The following is a 21,728-nucleotide window of genomic DNA, read 5'->3' on the forward strand; positions in this document are numbered from 1 at the left end:
ACTTTATTTATATAGCACCTTTCAAGATAAAAAATCACAAAGTTCTTCACAGAAGCTAAAACCTAAAAATAAAAATCAACCAAAAGCAAGTTTAAAAAGATGAGTTTTTAGCTGTTTTTTAAAAGCGACCATTGAGTCCACAGATCTCAGGCTCAAAGGGAGAGAGTTCCACAATCTGGGGGCCACAGTTCCAAAAACTTTGTCGCCTTTTGTTTTCAGCCTCGTGTGTTGGACAGCAAGCAAGCCCTGGTCACATGACCTCAGGGACCTGCTGGGAATGTATGGATGTAAACGTTCACTTATATATGTTGGTGCTTGTCCATGCAGAGCCCTGAAAGTCAAGGTCAAAACCTTAAACTGGATTCTGAATTTAACGGGGAGCCAGTGCAGCTGAATCAGCAGGGGTGTGACATGGGAAAACTTGGAGGACGTGGTCAGAAGCTTTGCAGCAGCGTTCTGAACAACTTGCAGATGCTCCAAAGAGGCTTTACATAAACAAGTAAACAAAGAATTACAATAGTCCAGACGAGATGAAACAAATGCATGAATGACAATTTCTAATTCGGAGCGCGATACAATGGGACTCAGCTTAGCAATGTTTCTCAAGTGATAAAAACAGGAGCGAACCAAAGATTTTACATGGGCATCCAAAGTCAGAGCTGAGTCAATACTAACACCAAGGCTCCTGATAGACGGTTTTGCAAATGTAGCATGTGGACCCAAGTTTTCCATAACACTAGGTACAAAATTTTTAGGAACACAAACAAGAACTTCAGTCTTCATTTAGTTGAAGAAAGTTTCCAGCCATCCAACATCTAATGGAGTCTATGCACTTATGCAAAATCTGTAGCTTGGAAACATCATGGGGCTTAAAGGAGATATATAACTGAATATCATCTGCATAGCAGTGATACGAAATGTCCTTAAAAGTGCTCAATAAGTGTTGAAGAGGAAGTAAATACAGTAAGAACAATAAAGGCCCCAAAACTGAACCTTGTGGCACACCATAGGCAAGAAAAGTAGAAGAGGAACTGTACTTAGAGGTAGCCACAGAAAAGGATCGTTCATGCAAATAGGATTCAAACCAGTCCAAAGCAGCCCCTGATATACCCACCCAGTGTCTCAGCCTATCTAGCAGATTATGATGGTCCACAGTATCAAAGGCGGAGGTCAGGTCCAACATCAACAGAACGGAGCATTCTCCTGCATCACATCTCATCAAAATGTCGTTGGAGACTCTAAGAAGTGTAGTTTCAGTAGAGTGATCTCTACGAAAGCCAGATTGGAATTTATCCAGAATGCTGTATTCATCTAGAACAGCTATAAGCTGCTTAGCCACAACCTTTTCTAAAATCTTAGAAATGAACGGTAATTTTGAAATCGGTCTGTAGCTACTAAGAAGAGAAGCATCAAGCTTAGGTTTTTTTAACAGTGGGTGAATGACAGCATTCTTACAATAAACAGGGACCTGACCAGAAACCAGTGAGGTATTGATAATTGTGAGCACACAGGGACCAACAGACTGAAAGACATTTTTTAGACAAAGATCCAGGTAAAATATCAAGAGAGCAGGAGGATGCTTTCATTGAATTAACTAACTTGACCAGCTCAGGTAAGGACACAGGTAAAAATCTTTCTAAAATTACAGGCCTAGCTTGAGTTGGAGCAGACAAGAGAGACACAGAAGGAGAGATTTTGTTCCTCACGTTACTGACTTTTTCAACGAAGAAAGAAAGACACTTTTCACAATCTTCATTTGATGAAATTTGTAGGTTGGTTTATCTGTAAGTTGATCAGTTGACGTGTCTGTTACAATAGTTGGGCAGTTTGTTTGGTTTATTTTTGGTTTTCAGGTTAATTTGTTGTTTGGTTGGTGGGTTTGTTAGCTTACTGATTGGTTGTTTTCTTAGTTGATTAAATTGATTTCATGGTTTGTTTATTGTTTGTTGATTTTTTTTATTGTTTTGTCTTTGGTATGTCAGTTGGTTTTTCTAGGTTTATTTTTCATTGGCTTGTTGGCCGATTCATTCATTTAAACTAACTTTTCTTAGTTTCCTCAAATCCTGAAAATCCTGCACAGGAAATTCTTTTAGCATGCACCACCAGTGACACCACCCACCATCATAAGAATGTGAGAGTCCCCGCATTCTGTGCGGTCAGACACTGAGTCAAAGTGATGATATTGTAAATGACTACCAGCTCCATCACAGTGGTGACACTCATTCCAGCAGACTCGCTCTGATGTGAAGGAGACTGTTCTTCTGCTCTGACCTCCACCGCCCCTCTTCTTGTCTTTTTCCTTGCGATGACACCACATCACATCTCCACAGCTCTGCATTATTTTGTTATTATTACACATGTGACAGTCTAACAAGGCTGACTCTCTCCTCCTGCGCCTGGTGTCAGAGCAGATGATGGATAGTGCTCTGCACTCACTGATGCCTCATTCATTTCTATTAGACTAATATGTAAATTCCCTCCAGATTTCAGTCTCTGCCTGCTGAGGCTGGAAGACAATATTAATTTACGAATCAATTTTAGAAGCTTGTGGTCAAACTGGCAGCTGAGGAGGATGTCTGTCTCCATTTGTATCTGCCCACAGATGATCAGACGTCAGTAAGGAGTCAGCCACAAGCAGACACTCAGTAAAGTAAACACCAAAAAAAAAAGAACAAGCCTAGAAATGACCTACAGAGAGACTTTTTCTACAGAAACTGCTTGCAGTTCACATAAAGGACAATAATTAGATACGGCTAATCCTTTACACTTGCTTCAAAACAGAAAAAACCCAAATTTTAATTTACTGTTTGCAAATATAATACTAAGTTGTTGTTGTTTTGTTTGTTTTTACAAACAGACAACACTATTTTGTCTAACATATGCTAATCAATCAGTTAAGAGTTTACAACAATCCATCTTCTGTTCATGGTGACTTCTTCAATGAAAACTGCCACGTTTAAGCTACACCTCCATAGGGCCCTCTATATTCTGAACTCTCCTGAGTGCCCTCTAAGAAACTGTGGAGCTTTTTCTGTTTTCCCAGAACCTCAAATATTACAGTTTTCTCAAAGCCAATTTCTTGTCACATTTATGCACAACGAGTTCTTCAGTGATGGAGATTTGTTTCATTAATAAAACCCTAATTAATAAGTAACTAATTACTAATTAATAAGACTTTAGTAGTTAATAAGACCAATAACTAATCCTAAAATTATCTCTAATACCACAACCGTCATCAGCATTTCAACATGCAGTGTTAATAACAAGTTTCCATCAGAGGGCAGGACATAATGACATTTTATCAGATGTCTCCTGTGTTTGCCCATTACATACAGGTTGCACTTCACCATAACGTGCTGATGCCAGTTACAGATAATGTTCACATTCTGGAGAACTACAAGTTTAAGGAGGCTTGAGAAGTGACTGTGGCCCAAGTAAACAAGTAACTAGCAAGGAGATGGTAGTTTGCCTCCAGTTTGGACCTTTGTGTTTCTATTCCATCGTTCTTCTCGCTTTTTTTACCCATAAAACCAACAAACCTGCAAACTACTGAGTTATTTACCTCTCAACTCTCAGTTGTTCAGTGCTTAATTGAACAAATAACGTGTTGAGAGATTTCATTATGTCAAAGCTGTCTCTCAGCTTTAATGCATGAGGGTCTTAATGTGTTAACATTTTGTCACAGTCTGGCGAGGGCAGACTGTATGAATTGAGAAAAGGACCCAAAACGCAGACTCCAAGGAACAGGGAACAGAACTTGAAATGTTAACAAAAGGCGAGCCGTTTAATATGGCTGGTAGAAAAGGTACAAACAAAGGGCAAGGCAAACTGAAGCAAAATTAACACAAACCTAAACTGGGGAATCTAAACAAACAATAAGAAAAACCTAGACAAGAAACTTGGAAGCATGGCATGGCATCGGAAACATGGCGTGGACAACAGACGACCTGACAATCACACACTGAAAACAGAGGACTTAAATACACAGGAGGTGATTAGGGGAAGTGGAGACACATGAGGAAACAGCTGACTAGGATAAACATAATGATGCACAGGCAAGAGTAAAACTAACCACATGAGCACAGAACACAAGACCCCTTTTCAAAATAAAACAGGAAACATGCAGACTTAGAAACGACAACCAGAACTTGACAGCATAAGACACAGACATGAAACTCAGGAAGAGCAGGGGAGGTTTAACATGGTTGGAAACACGAAGGGGAAATAATAAGAACTAGAAACACTTGGGCATGATAATACAAACTTGATAACATAAGACACGCAGCATGAAACATGAAGGATGAGGGGAAGCTTAAATACAGGGGAAGAAAACACAAGGAGTCTAATAACCAAATGAACTTAGATAACCTAATGAACAAAATAAACTCAAACTTAAAACGCTGGGTCAAAAGACCCAGGACCATGACACATTTATGAATTTGTGTTGCAGATCTTGTAATAAATCAAGATCACAGACTCCTGGATGATAAGCCTGCAACTTAAAGATCTGCATTAAAATGTAAGGGGTTCATTCTCTGGGGAGAATGATATCTACCTTTTGTTGTGTTGCTACTTTGACCTTATTTGTTGTTGTCAGTGTTGGGAAGGTTACTTTTAAAATGTATTCCACTACAGATTACAGAATACATGCCCCAAAATGTATTTTGTAACGTATTCTGTTACGTTACTCAATGAGAGTAACGTATTCTGAATACTTTGGATTACTTAATATATTATCATGCTTTTTACAACTACATGAATGTACTATTGCTGTGTGATTTAATACTATTACTGAAGGTCTGAACCATGGTAAAGGGACCTCTGGCTAATACATCGGGTTCCGTGTCAGGCTTATAGCCGAAAACTAGCTTTACTTTGTTGTCTGGGTCAACTTTGCTAGCGAGAGACAGAGAGAGGCGTTGAAAGGCTGCTCTAACTGAACTTATTGTTTTGGAGGAAAAAAGGAACACGGTGTACAGTCGAGTCTTAATAGCTTACTTACAACTGGGCTCGTCAGGCACTCTTCTTGGCTGCAGTGGTTATTATTATATTTACATGCTTCCAGCTCCTGTTTCTGCTCGATGACAACTCGTACCTTTCCACTCTCCTTTTTCTCCCTCCTCGCGCTCACAGACCCATAACGTGTATGGCAGTCCATTCTCCCTGCAGCACGGACTACACTGCCCATGAAGCTACATTCTTTAGAGCTATGCCTGTAGCATTCTGCCTATTAGCTTAGCACAACAACAACAACAAAATGGCGCTCTCTCACCCAGGAAACATGAAGAGAGAGCCCGTGTCACCCTGTAACCATGGCAACCGTAACGCTGCCGCCTGGAACAACAGAACATAGCAAAACCCAAACAGTCCTGACCCGCGACAATATGAAACAGGAAAATACCACCGTGTAATCCATTTATTTCAACAAAGTAACTGTATTCTAAATACCACCTTTTTAAATGGTAACTGTAACGGAATACAGTTACTCATATTTTGTATTTTAAATACGTAATGGCGGTACATGTATTCTGTTACTCACCAACACTGGTTGTTGTCAAAATATCCATCTCTGGGCCAATGACTGGGAAGACTGATGATGCTAACAACTATGATAACAAAAAATTACTTTATAATTGCATCAAGCTATTTACTTAGGCATCATCATTAGCAATTAACAGAACAATGGAATAATAAATTTGCCTTACAATGTTTCATTTTTATTTGTCCTAAATTAAAGACTATTAAATAAAGATCACTTTGTTTTTAAATCTTGATTTTAAATACATTAAATTTTATTAGATGCTGGAAACTGGATCAAATCAAGTAGCTGTTGTAAGTCAAATTCTAAGTAAATATGAAAAAAAATCCAATCTGGCTCTTGGACGGGGAATGAGCAATGTAAGTTCTGGCAGGTTGACTGGGTTTATGAAAAGACAGGAAAAGCACGGATGTATCCAGAGCAGCAGAGGCTCTCTCTGGTATCCCCACAAAGCTTCACCATTCTTATGACTGTGAAGCCAGTAAACCAACTCTAGGCGATTAAGATTCAAGAGATGACCTTCCAGCCTCAGACCTGAACGTGTTGAGATTTGAAGCACCTTGCAGTTCCTGAAATGTCTTAGCATGGGTGGCCCCTGTGGGACAAATGTATTATTAAGGCGCGGCTCCTCATTTCAATAGGGCCAACTCCCTGCCGAGAGCGAGCACAGGGGCCCCCCGTGTCATCGCCTGCTTAATATTAACTAAGGCCGCGTGAATAATCCTCAGAAACTGAGGTCAGTGCCACGATAAAGTCTGAAAGGACAAAAACACCGGTATGGTCCTTTAACGAGCCCTGTCTTAAAATTTTTATAGAGAAAGTGAAAGAATCTGCAGAACCAAACCAGCTCTGTGAGGGTTTCAGACACTTTTCTGGGTTTTCCTGAATGAAGTGACACGCTGACCTGCTGGAGTGCAGCGCTGTCTGGGAATGTTGCTGAGGTGTTTCCAAAGTAAAAGCCCCTTGAGCTTTTTTTCTAAACTGCAAGCATTGAAACCCAACAGGAAAATTATAGTTGGTAATTTATGCAGCATTCCTGAGCTTGTTTTATTCCTTGGACTTCTTTCCAAGATAAAAGGTCAAATGTAAGAAATGGGATTTTGCTTCCAACAGTTCTAGACTTGAAAAGTCTCAGTGGCCCAACATGATTTTTGGTGATATCACAAAAATCACCTATTTGATATCTTTAACTTGAATTAAATCTGGAAACAGAGCTTAAAGCAAGCAAAGAGATTAAAAAGAAACCCTGGTTATTACAAAAAGAGGCCAAAGTACTCTCAAATTAATTTGTCATAAATCAAAACATTGTACTCTCATTACAAACTGCCTTTATGGTCCAATAAAACAACTCTGGGTCGATGGACACCCTGATATTACTGTGAATGACTTCTTTTGAGTGTTGTGTGGAGTGTCCAAACTGCAAAGTCTGAGGCAGGCAGAGCTGAACTTAGTAGATAGTTTGCAATAGTAAAAAAAAGGTCAAACATAAGTCCAAAAAGGGGGAACAGTGAAAACTGTGAAAAGTAAATTCTCTACAGCCAAGAGAAAATCCACATTGACAATTAGAAACAATAGACCACTAGACACTCTAACAAAGGACCACAGGTGACAGCACCTGTTTAGAAGGGCAATAAGGGAAAGTGGAGACAGTTGAGGAGAATGGCACAAAGCTGAACTAAATCACAGAAGACAAGAATAGGGAAGCAAAACTAAAAGCAAAGCACAAGGAACTCTCAAAATAAGACAGGAAGTGAGATAACTGAATGGGGACATTTAACACAGGAGACTTGGCACAAGAGGGCAGAACACTTAGGGAAGAACTAAACTCTTAAACAACTGTACACTAAGAGGACAAATATACACAAAACAACCTAAACACTAAGAAAACCACAAATCACATAAAATATTTAAGTAAACAAAATTTGAAGTCTAAAAAAACTCAAAAAAGGCTGAGCAAACTGACCCAGGGTCATGATCCCAGCTGTCTTATGGCGAGAGGCAGGGTACTCCCTAACACACTGAAACAACCGTTTGCACTCACATTCATACCCGCATTCACACCTATGGGCAATTTAAGGTTTCCAAATAACCTATCCCCACTAACTCCATTTAAATATTGCAACTGTAAGCTTTAAAATACCAGAATCAGGTAAGGAGAAGTGTGTTTTTACTCCACACCTCCCTTCCTTCTGGCTCTAAAACACAATCGTAGCGGCATTATTCAACACTGTCATCGGAATGAGAGCTGATAAAAGTCAGGTAGGAACTGCTAACTTTTTAAATATGTGCAAACTTCAGAGCAGAATCACTTGAAGATGTTTATCAAACTTCCAGATTTCTTTATACACGGACTGAACACCTGTAAAATCATCGGTACTGTCTGGCACTCAGGTTGGTATTGCATATGGCTACAGTGATGAGGTTACAACAAACCATGACCATTGTTAGTTTTTTTTTAATCTCCCACGTCAGAGGTCAAAAGATGCTACAGTTAAAAGATTTCCTTTACTGCTAACTAACAAAGAGCGGGCCAATCATCAGCGAGGCCTTCGGTGTCATGAACTAATACAGTATGCATATTCATGATATGTTTCTATGCAAAATAACATCTGTTTTCCAACAACGTGCCATCTGTCTGAGGCGCTCTGTGATATTAACGGCTCATCCCAACACCGAGAGCTTTCACACAAACAATTGTGGTGGTCATTATCTGGGCTACCTCATGCAGGCAGAGTCTCCATTGTCATTTACATGTAATGACACACACACACACACGCACACATACAAACACACACCACTGTAAGGACATCTGGCAGGAAGTTGGTGTTTCTGTATAGGTTAGGGTTTTGTTCAAGGACGCTTTGCAACAGGAAGTCGGTTTTACTTGTCAATCATTATCGATCATCACACCTTTTTAGAGAAAACTTGCAAAACGTCCAGAATCATCAGCTGGTATGAGATTTGTCTCTGATGTAACTAAAAAGGAAATTAGTCATGAATAACACTCCAGGTATTTACATTTACTTTAAACACAAAGGTTTGAAGTAACCAGAGAGCCCCGGATAAGGGTTGAGCGCTTTCTTTGCTTTGGGAATTGGGAATGAGTTGATGCCTCAAGTGGATGACTTTAAGGATCCCAGGTTCTTGAGACAAAGGGGAAAATGTACTAACACGCTGTGCCAGTATAAACTGGGTTTGGCTTGAAAACCGTACTGGTGTGTAGTGTAGTGATTGCTTGTAAGAGGTGGGAATGCTTGTGAGTGACGCTTTTGAGTCCTTATATGTCTTATATGCATTCCAGGGAGTTCATTTTTCAAGGGGCAATAAAGGGTGGGAAGTGCTGGGTGACAGACGCAGAATAGGCTGGAGAGATGAAGTATCTCAGCTTTTTTGGAATTGCTGATATAAATAATGAATAGAAAGCCAGTAAACGCTAAATATTATATTTTATAATGAGAGATAATGTTTTTTATTTTCCAGAGGGCAAATTTTGACATTTTTCAGCCTCTCATTTCACACCATTAATCACTGTGAATGAAATCTACGATGATCTGATGTATTGCCATAACATGAGACGCAAAGTAAAGTAAGTAAAATATACAAAAATAAGAAATGTTCCTTATTAAATACTTGTAACAAACTAATTGTAAGGTTTAAAAATTTACATTTTGTTGTGTAAAGTTGCTCAACTTTTCTGTGAATGGATGGCTCAAACTCTCCAGGAAGTGGTGGATGGCAGAGGCAGCTGAGGGAGGTCAGCGCCGCCACCTCACAGCCAGCGGGGCCCTGCAGGTCTTGGCTCTCTGGAGGTTTAAGGATGGAGGTCCTCATTAAAACCTCCTATCACTGTGCCCTCTCCCCCTCCTCCTCACCCAGTCCACCCACTCTGAGGATTCGCAGCACTAAACGTATGCTGGGCCCATCCAGGTGTCATCCAGCAGGTGTGTGCTGACAGCTGGAGTATCCTGATGAGAACACACAGAAAGACTGAAAAGTTCAGTGCTCGCTAGAAAGTCTCAAAAGTCCTAAAGGTTATTTAACATTCGCCTAATATCAACATGTTTCCCACTTTAGTCAGGTTTGAAGAAACTTCGGTAACACTTTATAAACAGGGCCCATGACTAAAAGTGTTATTCCCCTGTAATTAAATTGAATTTCATGAAATTTATTTGAAATTACAAAGTAATTATATTTACTTACAAATACTTAATGGCAACCAAACTAGAATAAAGAGGTAACAAGTCAGGTTTTTACAGGGAAGAAACAATATTCCCCTATCTTACATCATAAGCATGCTGTACTTTAAAAGGCATGGGCCATATTATGGAGTGGCTTAAGCTAATTATTTCTTTGTTTCCTAAATAGTTGAAAGGTGGGCTGAAAGAAACGGACAGTGGCGTTCAACCAGGAATGAGAGAACTGCAAGAAAATCAGCAAATATCTAAAATACAGCATGAAAAGCACAGACGGTGGCTTCAGTGGACAATCAGTTTCACTTCAGCTCTTCGCTCTTCTCCACAGCTGATGATCCAACAACAACAGCATAAACAAGAATGGTCCACAGACCAGTTGCACCACTTGTTTTGCATGCCTCCTCTATCAGCAGCAAACACTGTCTGCAGGTAGACGCACTGCCCGTGAACAACCACTGCTGAATCATAATTTCAGCTTAACACTGAGAAAATATCCCAGTTCGAGACTGGAAGGAGGCACAGATCCTGGTAGGGCTGCTGCAGGAAGAGCACATGGCAGTAAAATCTTTCAGATCAAATATTTGGATCCATGTCCTGTTGTGGATGGTTGTAAATAAGGGAGCAGCTGAAAGAAGCTTACGGAGGTTACTCTCATGTCCACCTGAGTTTGACTCCAAAGTTAAAATGTGCAGCTTTAAAGCAGTAATAAAGACATTTAGACCTGGACACAAAAAACTGTTTTGGTCTCTAATGCAAATTTCCTCCTTCACAACAACCGTACGGAGGGCGAAGTGCAACTTTTGGCACTTCCTGGCAGTTCTGGAGGCCAACTGAGCCACTCCCAAACTGCATATTTTGGTTGCTTGCTCATTGTAGCCGGTCATATTTTCTCACAGAAAGGCCGAACTTACCTGTAGGTCAGAGGTGTGCAAGGAAGCGACTCTCAGGTCAGACGAGTGGAGAGAAAAGAAAATTGTGAATCTGTCCTAAAAACCAGCTTTAGCTCAAATCAGCTCTCATGCCCACTAAAGTTTGCCTCGTTCACTTTTGTTGTGCCTCTCAGCTGTCCCCTTGTCATATGACATGCATGTCATCATGACATGATGGCACGCTGAGGATCCGTATGGGGGGTGCCAAGGGCAGAGGGAGCTTTTGAAGGTGGACTCTCTAACAAGCTGGAGCTGGGCTTCTGTCAAACATCCCAACCCCATCACCACCACCACCCCTCTGCATCCCTGCAGCCGGCATTAATGCAAATTATAGTCTGATAATTTAATAACTCTGCCGGCTTGATCTGTCCTTTTTATTACAATTATCATCAGGCAGGGGGTTGCGTTCCATCATCAGAAAATAAACACCATCGATCATCCTTGTAATGATTAGACGCTGACAGGCCGAGCTACGCTTTGCATAAATGGGCTTTAATGTGGAGCTGGAAGAAGAGGAAGAGGTCGTTTTCAGATGTTCTCCGCTAACTTTGGCCTCGCGTTGGGGATATTAACCGCGCTGATAGTCACAGCAAGCCTCCCTTTTATGCGAGGAGAGCCGTTTCTTAAAGGATTACGTCAGGGGAGGCCGACTCCAGCTCAAATCTCCGAGCCAAGACATGCAGTCGGGGCCTGTTAAGTCTATCCAGAAAAAGGCTGGAAGGTGCCAGAGCCATACACAGAGCTGGCACCTCAGCATCAGGGCCTCCCTGTTAATTGCAGTGGAAAATGATGCTGCATTTCCCGCCTGTTGAAGCAGCTTGTAAAGAAAACAAGGCCCCTACCCCCTCCATCCGAGGAGAAAAGCTTGATTTATAAACTCGGAGTCTTAAATACAAGAAAGAATAATCAGGCTTTGGAGGGTTCTTGGCACCAAGTGAGCTCATTTTCACCACGGGGAGAAAAACATTAACCAACTTAAATCACCGTTGCATCAGGTGCTGAATGTTTTATGCCGCCTGTGTTCTCTTTGTGTGCTCTTCTTGGCAAAGCCCCGCAGCGTGAAAATAATAAAGAATAAGCCTTTCTGAACAAGGTGTATCACGTTGCTCCTGCTCTGATTACTCTTCTGACAGGTTTGAGGAGAAATCAGGTATTTATGATTTGTGGTTAAAATTTACGCGCGCTTCGTTTCTCCGTTTTCACGGGCTATGAAATAATAGCTCCCTGCCAAAGCCTCGTCTTTGCCAGCGATGAAGGAGGAGGAGGAGGAGGAAGAGGTGGGGGTAAAAATTGAGACACAAACACTCGGTGAGCAGCCGGCCTAAACACACAGAGCTGCTTTGTTCTCTGCCTTTTGCTGTTTTGGCTTTGAAACGGCGAGAAAGGATGAACTCCCCTCTAGGATAACATGGTTTTTTTTTTTACTGCCTGACCACAACGGGATAACATCCTCCCAAAAAAAAAAAAAAAAAATCCCCCCCAAAAAACAGCACCTTTCATGTGAAGACTCAGAGAAGAAATTTTCAAAACACACTCCACCGTTACACTGTCGACCAGATCTAAAGTGGCTGCGCCTCAGGTCAGGGACTCCTGAGTAAGGGTATCGTGGCGTCGCGGAGGCTCGAGGGTCATGAAACATTCGTGTTGGCAGGATCTCATCTCCCCATGTGGGGCTTTAGTTGTCTCTGGAGCGCAAGACAATATTTAAAAGTTTTAAAACCTTCAGCAAGCACAAAATCAGAGGTCACTGTGCTAATGCAAGTGAAACAAACAAACTTTATTTAGAGCTGCAGCTTGATAGTTTGAGCAGATTTAACAGTTTTTGTTTAAATTTCTGTTTTTCTACAGATTGCATATCAAATATGGCTGCAGCCACCATGCTGTCACCCCTTCATTTTGGTCTCACCTTTTCAAAGTTATGACAGTAGTGTTTTGCATACCACTATTTGTTTAAGCCAAAAGTTATCACATTTGGATGACAGGAGATGTTATCAGCTAATGCTAGCTATCTTAGTTGTGCAAACTGCTAAATAATGCTAGGTAACAGCCATAAAGTTATATTATAAAATTGCACCACAACTAGTGCAGAGATTTCTTGCCTGCAATTAACCACACAGCAACCATATTAGGCTGATAATGTCGGTAAAGATGCTTCAAAAGGCAGCAGCACCACAAACTCAGTCTAGAGGTTCACTTCAGAGCCCCCCAGCTAGCTGAGGTGAAGCCTAGTAGACTGCTAGCATCTACACCTGCCTGTGGGGTGTAAGAAGCATGCCTGTCAGTGAAAGAAATCAAGCCAGTAATAATGCAAACTTTAAGGCTTCAAAAGGTTTAAACAGGTGAGTTGTAAATAAGTTTCCCTCCTGTTAGATTTGTTTTGTGAAAATTAAAAATGTGTATTCCTCAACCAAAAACCTTGACACTTTGGCTGCTAGCATATTCTTGTGGTTGTGAGTGGAAGTGACAGATTTGTCTTCAAACAATATCCTTCTACTTTCCAAACTGTAGATAAACTGTGCAAAGTGTCACTTTCTGAAGCGTGCTGAGACACAACTTTTGCTTTTAAGGTGAACCTTCTCCATTTCTGGTTTGTGCAGCACTATGTAAGTTTTACTATCAAAAACCTGCAGGCAACCATTGAAGTCTTCTATAGCAACCAAAGCAATTACTGGAGCTTTTTGATGCAGCACCAAACACGATTTCACCCAGTGAGAGCTAGAAACATCCAGAAAATGCTTGCCAACCAGTTGGAGAATACACTTGGTTGTATCATGTCCAGTGTTGGGTGTAACGCGTTACTGTAATTAAATTACTTTTCCACTGAAAAAGTAGAGTAACTAATTACTGTTCATTTTTAGGTATTTTAATTACAGTTACTTACAATGTACTTGCGTTACATTGTAAAATAATTAAACTTTAATTAAACTTAAATATCATTATTTAATTTCAATAATTTATCTTCTAAACGTAGAAGTAATGTCTGCCGCTTTAACATCGCTGTAGTGCAGCTGTACGTCATTTCGCACCAGTTTGCTGCATAGTCGTATTCTACAGCGGAAGATGTCGGACTCGGCTGAAGCGAGTGGCTGTTTTTTGAAATCCACTTTTCTGAAACAAGCAGACAAGAATATTACAGTAATATGTAAGCTATGTCCTGGGGAGAAAAAACTATCGGCCGCTGTTAATAGCACGAGTAATCTACTGAAGCGCCTGACACGAGAGCATAGATGAACACTTCTGAGTGATCCTTGTTCATCATCCATGGATAGCAACTCCTGCTAAGCAGGCAAAACTTGATTTTACTTCAGCAGCACAGAAAGCGTCTGAAGGTGAGCTTAAAAAAAATGATTGCAGGCTACACTGTGGAAGAGATGCTACCGCTGCGTACTGTAGAGTCTCCGTCTTTAAAAAAATTTATTTATTATTTAAAGAGTTTAATTTCTATTGTTTGCCCACTCAAGGTTTATAGGGATTTTAAGAAGTATTTAGTTAAATAACTTATTTAGTAATTAAGTTACTTTTCTGACACAGTAATTAGATAAGTATTTTAAATACAATATTGACTAAGTAATTAGTAATTAATTACTTTTTTAAAGTAACTTACCCAACATTGATCATGTCCAATATGGCGGACAACTCTTGAGCAATGTGTTCATAACGTAACATGAGAAACCTCAATAGAGAAAAGAGCTGTTTGTGTACCAGGCTGTAAACCTGTTTGCTTCGGCTGTAAAGCTAGACAGTTGTACATGGAGTCTATGGGCACTGACTGATTTTTGGAGCCATCCGACATAGAGGAAGTGTAGACTTGGCTGTTTTTTTTTTTATTTTGCAGGCCTTGATGTTTCTGTTTCCTACACATTTATACCAAAAAGCTTGCATCATCTCAAATTGCTGGGCATAAGGTTTGAACCACTATCACTGGTTGCGGGAGGGGCAAAAATTCACCAATAACTAGAAAACATTTGGTCTGCTAGGACTTTCGTTCTCACTGAAAAGTAGTGCACCATAATCCATGCCCATCAATCCTGTCAAAAGAGGGTATAATTTTTTAATCTATTTCAGTTACAAAGTTAAATCCTTAAGATCCACATTTTTTTTCCTCACATGTGTAGCACTCTTTGATTTCCCTCAGTGACCAACACTAGTATTTACATTTCATTCATTTTTCTATTATTTGTTTTTTCTTTGAAAATAAGATGTTGTTTTTGTTCATACAGAAATTTCTTGCAGATGTATTTGCGCAAATATATTCACTTGAGTGAACAGACTGAAAATCCAAACCGAGGACAATTCAATATGCACCTTTTTCCTCCACAGTCTTTGTACACATTGGGATCTCCACATTTCTTTCTTGGTATCCAGATGATGTTCAAGAAGAGGATGTTGAGTTAAAGTCACGTGTTGTGCTTGAACGTGCTCCTCTGCCACTCGCTCACACATGTGAGTCACCGTCTGAAGCCTCTCTGTGTTGTTTGGTTTTGAAGTCCTTCTGCTGTGATTTGGGGGAAAACGGGGAATTCTCTACATTCATCTATTCCTCTGGCACGTTGCACTTAAAAGCAGCAGAGCCCCATTAGCTGCTGCCCTCTTTTCTTTATTTTCTTTTTCCCCCTCTGCTGGATCTTTTCTGTCCAGCTGGCTCCCAACCAGAAGCTCCTGTTCCCTCCGAGACCTGTTTCAAACACTTTAAAAAAACAAAGATAGAAAGAGGGAAAGGACAACAGACAGAACAGAATTGAAGTCCTCAGCCTGCTTAATGATCACTCGCCTGTGATGTTCAAGGGCCCGTCTGGATTCGACTTCTGGTCTAAGAGTGTTTTTCAGTCAGATGCTGGAGTGTATTTGGGTAATCGGCCCTTTATGTTTCATTCAAATTTTATCTTTGCATAGATTCTGATCAAGATATATGACTCACACTCTTTTCTTGAGGATGGATTTTGGCTGTTTCTGCAGTTCTTACTGATGTTCCTGGTGAAATTACATGTAATCGATTTATTTGGATACTTTGATGTGAAATTCTTTAAAACTATTTGAACTTTTTTAAAAATGTTGTGCATTACAAAAACCTCTCACAAGTTATGTTGCCTCTGAAATCAGAAATGTAGTTCTTTGACTAGTTAAATTACTAGTTAATTACTGAATAAAGCAACAAGGACAGTTTGTTCACATCTGACATTTTTTACTTAATGATTATAGTTTGAACAACAAAAGAATGAAAGAAAGAATGAGCAGTCTTCTTTTAGGTTTAGTTGAATTTAGTGTTTTGTGTTGTGTGTATATCAACAAACACAACATTTTTTTAATAATTCATCTGTGGCAGCATAGGGACATGGAGGCTAGCAGAGTCCTGGGTTAGAATCCATCATCTAGGTGGGGCCTTTCTGTGTGGAGTTCACATGTTCTCCTCGTATTTGCATGGGTTCTATGTGGGTCCTTGACTTCCCCCCCAGTCCAAAATCAGGCAATTAGTGAGGTTAGATTTATTGGTGTTTCTAAATTGACCTAGGCGTGAATGCGAGTGTGAATGGTTCTGCATGTTTCTGTGTTGGCACTGTGACAGGCTGGCGACCTGTCCAGGGAGTAAGCCCTTGGTAGCTGGGATAACCCTCTTGTGACCCTGAACTGGATAAATGGAAGAAAATGGATAATTCACCTGTTTAAATTATATTGAAGCTTTGCTCTATTAGGGGTCTTTTGACTGTGAGGTGGATGGTGACACAGGCAACTCTAGCTGTTAGCTGTCAGCTAGGTTTCACCTCAGCTAACTGAAGTCACTGTACTAGACCATGTTTGCATTGATTTGTAATGAATTTAAACACATCATCATCATCATAGAGTAATTGTGTATAATCTATAAATTTTAACATTTTTATCCATTTTGGTGCAAGTTATAAAAGTGTCACACTGTGATATGATTCCTAGAACAACAACTTATGCTTTGTGCACTGGAAACGTTGAATTAGGAAGTGTGTCATCAGTCACAGCAGCTAATTGGAAAAAGAAGGATAGAAGAAGAAAAATGAAGAAAATGTCCTTTTGCAAACACTGATAAAGTGTTGTTAAGGTTTTTTTTTTTATATATATTGCCGTAACTATCCATCCATAAACTCTGGACAGTTCACCAGACTGTCATGTCATAAATATTATCACAAATCTTCTTGAAATATTGTGATATAATTTGGAGGCTCTATCGGTCACGTCTAGTTGTTGGTATGTTTTTGTTTGTTTTGTTTTGTGTGTGTGTGTGTGTGTGTGTGTGTGTTTTAACAAGAATCTGTCAGAATCTGACCTTTAAAACAGATTGTTGACAAAGTGAATCATGGTCTCAGACATCGGAGGACTTTGGAAAAAGACTAATATGTTTTTCAGTCCAGCGTCTGGACTTTAATTTTTTCAATATTCACAAGTTTTCTAACTTGTGCATTTACAATGACAAGTGAATTTACTGTTAAGTAGGTCTGTTAAGTTTTTACTTGCACATTTGTATTTTCAGTGAAATCTTTCCAAAGTGTTTTCTTTTTTTTTATCATTTATAACAAGTAATACTCAACACGCCAGCTGTTTTTCTGTGCCTCTCAGCAACATCACACACACTATAACCAGCTAATGTAACAAAGTGATCTCTACATAAAATCCTGTAGTCATGACTGAATCTCATAATCTGAGAGCTTGCTGCTATATCAGTGGCACAAACCCACCCATCAGAAAAACAGTGGCAGGTTGCTTGAAGTGTTTCTGACTCCCCTCACAGTCCCTGAAAAAAGCTTCAAAAGTTACGCAAACCTAAACCATCCATTTCAGAATGCGTCAGGACATAAACCTGCAAAATGCATGTTTTTATCGAGCTTGGAGCTTCATATTATACATCCAGAAGAAAGATCCAAACTGTAGGTTACTTTAATGAGCATGAAGTTGTTGATAAAAAGCAAAAACACACCTCTGGTGTGCCTTTGTATAAAGTCAGAAACCCTTAAATCGTGCAGAAAAGCCTAACAAGCCATTCCCCTCCTGTCTTTGAGAAAACACTGAGATTCAGAAAAACAAACTCCCCAAACACACAGGCAGAAAAAATACCAAGATCATGCCCTCAATTATCACAAGAAGAAATTCAGACCAGATGCACGCTGGGATTTGATCCACATCCAAACAACACGGCTGCTTTGGGTTGCAAAATCCTACAGGGGCCCATCAGAGGTCTCTGAAGACCCCAAGGTCTGACCTGAGGGCCGACTGAGACAACCCCATAAATTCCAAACTCACATCTCAGAGGAACTGATCAGACTGAGTGGAGATCAAACTGCTTCCTGCACAGAGAAGAAACACTGCAGTATCGACTTAGTTCAGGGGCCACATACAACCTATTTTGACCTCAAGGAGACAGCTCCAGTAAAAGCAGTGGAATACCCCATTAACTCTGATTTTCATTCACCCCAGCTCTATGATTTTGTGTTTGGGCTCTACTAGAGCAGCTTCCAAATATTCAGCTCATACTGGGCCTTTGGTTGCAGCCATTTAGTTCAATTCATTTCAGTTCAGCTCTTTGTTTTAGCTGCTTTAGCTCCGCCCTCTTCAAGGCAGCTTTCGTTTTTTTATTGGCTGCCCCTCATGAGCTGGGTGCAGCATAACCAGATTTCAACATCAGTAACTTTGATGTAACTTTGGTCTTAAAGGTTTAAAAGTTTAAAAAAAAAACTTTTAAAAGTCTTAAATACAAATTTGTTAATATAATGTCTTAAAAAGGATTAAAATGTCTTAAATTAAATTTTGATAGAATAGAATAGCCTTTATTGTCATTGTTCAGAGTACAACGAAATTGGAGTGCCACTCCCTTGGTGCAAGTTTCAATAATAAATATAAATTTAAAATATAAAAAGTACAAAAAAACAATCGTAAGTACTCAAACAATAGTATGTACAATATATACAGGATAGCAGCATTAATATAATGACAGTATGAATAGCAGCATAATATAATGACAGTGACGGTATGGAATAGGTTCAGTTGTTTTTGTGCTTATTTACTACGGTGATAGCTCTGGGAAAGAAGCTATCCCTGAATCTGTTTGTCCTGGTTTTATGTGACCTGTACCGTCGGCCTGACGGTAATAGTTCAAACAGTTGATTGCTGGGGTGAGAGTGGTCCTTGATGATATTGCCAGCTCTGCCGAGGTACCGAGAGTTTGCAATGACCTCCAGGCTGGGCAGAGAGCAGCCAGTGATCTTCTGGGCTGTGTTGATGACCCTCTGCAGTACTTTCCTGTCCGCAGCTGAGCACCCTGCATACCATGATGTTATGCCGTACGTTAGGATGCTCTCTATGGTGGCTCTGTAAAATGTCACCAGCTGATGATGACCTGCTGAGTGTTAAGTCTCCAGTAATGATAGTTTTGCCCCATGTCTATGCTCTGTTTTCTTTTTCTAACTTGAAAGGCAACTTCTAATTCATATTTCAGTGTATTCATTCAAATAAATTGTCTGATTAAATGTTGAGCTAACATTAGCTTGAATAATGTTGGATACGACAGTGACTCACTACTCCATCTGGTGGTTTAAAGTAATATTACATGACAGTGCATCACAGCTCTGTTTGAACAAAATAAGTTTCCACACATAAAATTCGCTTGTTACATGATGGTTAATGTCACTGATGGTCAGTCGCTAATGGACATTCTGGTTGCCTAGGTAATCCTATATTCTATTTACCATATGTTATATGTTAGTCATCACTGTCCTTCACTTTCATTGGTATTGGCTTCAGTCACTTGCCTCATAGTTGGAAGCTTACTGCCAAAAGTTATTTCGCCCATTGTTATTTCATGTCAACAAGTATCTTTCATATTTCACGATCTGCTGCTGTGATTTACTTCCTGTGTGGACGCCCCTTTTGCTGACATAACTAAATTAATGCTTAAGAATTAACAACTTACCTCAGGGGGTCAAAAATGTGGCCCAGGGTCCTGCTAAACAGTCCAACTTTGCTTGTGGGATGCCATTTCTACAACATTTATTGTTAATCTTTTTTGTGTGCATTTTAGTAAATTAACACAAAAATTCTGTTTTTAATTTGATGACAAGTTTTTACCAAGAGTTTTTCTGTAAATGTACACAGTTATTTCTTGAAGTTTAGGCCTAAACAGCCATCCTGATGGGCTTCTTTCATTTACTGCAACAGTATTTCTGTATACTGTAGAAATAAAATGTGAAGTCTGATATCTTTGCAGTGAAAAAGGAGAATTGTAAAGAGTTCATCTGTTGCTTTGTGTTATACAGGCTAAATTTACTTGTTAAGGTCAAATTGGGCTGTATGTGCCCCACAGTGTGAATGTCACAGCTGTTGTTGTTTCACACTCTGTTGATAGTTTTAAATTGTTCTTTAGAAGCAGAAAAAGTAGACTTTCCTGTTCTTGCGTATGAACACGTGAAATGTAGAAGGTGCTAAAGGCGAGTGTTGCAGCAGAGTCAGGCTGCAGTGGATCCTGCTCTGTTAAATAATCATGATGAATAATGAAGGTGTGAGTCGACCCTCCTGGGCGGACATTTAGTGTCAACTTGACAGCTCTCGGAGCAGCTCGGGGACGAGGGGGAGATGAAGTTGTCTCCATATTAAGCAGGCAGATTAGACCCGTTAAATGGAGGGCAGCGTGATGAGGGGCGGGACCAGGACCTCCGGGGTCTGCATCTCATCAGGTGAGACAGGGTGGTGGGGGGAGGCTCTGGCCCGCCTCCACCGCACCTCACGTCTTCCGCAAACTGGAACTGACCCCGCGCTTCTGCTAGCCTCCGCCGCAGCTCGGCCCGGCCCTTCCCATCATGCACAGGGGCTGCGTCCAGCTCCCATGAGCCTCGGCTCGCTCCCTGCCATCTGCCGTGATTTATAGAAAACGGCCGATGATTTATGGGCCAGTCATCTCACAATGAAGTTGTTCTCTTTCATTTGCGCGACCTCCCGACCCAGCCGCCACTCCCAGCCAGGTTGGGGAAATGCGCGCTAATCATACACTATGAGGGCTTTTAAACAGGAGGAGCCGGGCGGGTGGAGGTGCAAACAGAGGGCCTTTAATCAAATTAATTTCCAGCAGCATGTGCATACTGATGAAACAGGCGGGCCTGAGAGATGCCAGTGCAACCGCTTCAAGGTCTGATGGCAGAAAGAAGACTCGGGCAGTCTCATCCCCATGCCTCGCTTTGATCCATGTATGAAATGCTCCGTTAGGAGCCAGTGATCCACGGGATGTGTTTAAATATTTATGCTGTGTCACTGTGGAGCTTGTAAACTAAAGAGTAAGGCCCCGTAGATCAGCTGTAACTACCAATATGACCCATCAGATCCAAAAACATCCACCTCAGAGGGGTTTCCATCTAAAGGAGGAGCTCAGTTGCAAAAATCTGTCTGTTTCTTTACCACTCTGACTGACTTTTCAGTCCATCAGGGATGCTCGAGGAGATGCCACATACAGTGACTACAGTACAAGCTGTGCTGGAGGGAATATAGAGGCAGATACCTTCTTAAACCCACTGGAGGAAAGGCTTAAAAAATCTTTACCAGACAGATCAAATTTAGAAATAGGAGTATTGAAAGTTTAGCCTGGCACTGACAGGAGGAGTCACTGGAGTAGGATATATTGGCTACCTCCTCAAAGCTGATGGTAGCCTCAGGTCTGTACTCTGAAAACTTGGGATTAAACCTAAGGTTAGCTCACTAAGGCTCAAATCCTGCTTCAGAGCTATGAAGACACAGACCTAGCCTGCTGCAGAGCAGAAGAGCACACCTACTGACAAATCAGATCACTGGAAAATAGCATCACCGTCACTGGAAGATCCTTCAGAATACAGGAGACCGTTTGAAGCAGAAGTGTGAAACATGTTTTACTTTGCAGGCTACAAACAACAATGAGAAGTTCATTCTAAACACGATTTTTAAAAATATACCTCACAGTACAAAGTCTTATTTAATGATCACGCCACAAAAAAAAAGACGAAGAACAGCCTGAGATATCTTCAGATGAACAGTAAATCTTACTTTTTACACATCTGAGTCTGCTGCCATTACATGTTTGTTACAGTT

At 40.5% G+C, this 21,728-nt stretch overlaps 2 long non-coding RNA genes across 2 annotated transcripts in view; one reads left to right on the plus strand and one right to left on the minus strand.

The window, feature by feature from the left end:
* The window catches only part of LOC120746206, a 19,077-nt gene extending 14,845 nt beyond the window's left edge, over positions 1 to 4,232 (minus strand). The window contains exons 1-2 of the long non-coding RNA XR_005698800.1: positions 3,674 to 4,232; positions 1,712 to 1,714 (exon numbers count right to left, since the gene is read on the minus strand). This is a non-coding gene — a long non-coding RNA (uncharacterized LOC120746206). The remainder of the gene's footprint in view (positions 1 to 1,711; positions 1,715 to 3,673) is intronic.
* On the plus strand, positions 452 to 21,432 carry LOC120746205. Its single transcript, XR_005698799.1, has 3 exons — positions 452 to 1,383; positions 12,644 to 12,648; positions 21,420 to 21,432. It is a non-coding gene; the product is annotated as an uncharacterized LOC120746205 (long non-coding RNA).
* The last annotated feature ends 296 nt before the right edge of the window (positions 21,433 to 21,728 follow it).

Source organism: Simochromis diagramma, unplaced genomic scaffold (genome assembly GCF_900408965.1).
Source record: "Simochromis diagramma unplaced genomic scaffold, fSimDia1.1 OVJJ01000107.1, whole genome shotgun sequence".
Taxonomy (NCBI): domain Eukaryota; kingdom Metazoa; phylum Chordata; class Actinopteri; order Cichliformes; family Cichlidae; genus Simochromis; species Simochromis diagramma.